Below are 694 nucleotides of genomic sequence, written 5' to 3' on the forward strand. Positions count from 1 at the left end.
ACGACAGTCTTGGTTGTTTCCTCAGGGACGACAGTCTTGGTTGTTTCCTCAGGGACGACAGTCTTGGTTGTTTCCTCACGGACGACAGTCTCGGTTGTTTCCTCAGGGAAGACAGTCTCGGTTGTTTCCTCAGGGAGAACAGTCTTGCTTGTTTCCTCAGGGAGGTCGGTCTTTGTTGTTTCCTCAGGGAGGTCAGTCTTGATTGTTTCCTCATCGATGACAGTCTTGGTTGTTTCCTCAGGGAGGTCAGTCTTGGTTGTTTCCTCATCAACGACAGTCTTAGTTGTTTCTTCATCGATGACAGTCTTGGTTGTTTCCTCATCGATGACAGTCTTCATTGTTTCCTCAGGGATGACAGTCTTGGTTGTTTCCTCAGGGACGACAGTCTTGGTTGTTTCCTCAGGGACGACAGTCTTGGTTGTTTCCTCAGGGACGACAGTCTTGGTTGTTTCCTCAGGGAGGTCAGTCTTGGTTGTTTCCTCATCGATGACAGTCTTGGTTTTTTCCTCAGGGATGACAGTCTTGGTTGTTTCCTCAGGGACGACAGTGTTTATTGTTTCCTCAGGGATGACAGTCTTGGTTGTTTCCTCAGGGACGACAGTCTTTGTTGTTTCTTCAGGGATGACAGTCTTTATTGTTTCTTCAGGGATGACAGTCTTTATTGTTTCTTCAGGGATGACAGTCTTTATTGTTT

General features: G+C 46.8%; 1 protein-coding gene across 1 annotated transcript in view; it reads right to left on the reverse strand.

Moving 5' to 3' along the window:
• Nucleotides 1-688, reverse strand: part of LOC106957825 (interphotoreceptor matrix proteoglycan 2-like) — a 16,373-nt gene extending 15,685 nt beyond the window's left edge. The window contains exons 1-2 of the mRNA XM_015049335.1: nucleotides 345-688; nucleotides 1-263 (exon numbers count right to left, since the gene is read on the reverse strand). The gene's annotated coding sequence lies outside the window, so the exon portion shown is untranslated. The remainder of the gene's footprint in view (nucleotides 264-344) is intronic.
• Between the last annotated feature and the right edge of the window lie 6 nt (nucleotides 689-694).

Source organism: Poecilia latipinna, unplaced genomic scaffold (assembly GCF_001443285.1).
Source record: "Poecilia latipinna isolate Pla-1442-1.1 unplaced genomic scaffold, P_latipinna-1.0 Scaffold939, whole genome shotgun sequence".
Taxonomy (NCBI): domain Eukaryota; kingdom Metazoa; phylum Chordata; class Actinopteri; order Cyprinodontiformes; family Poeciliidae; genus Poecilia; species Poecilia latipinna.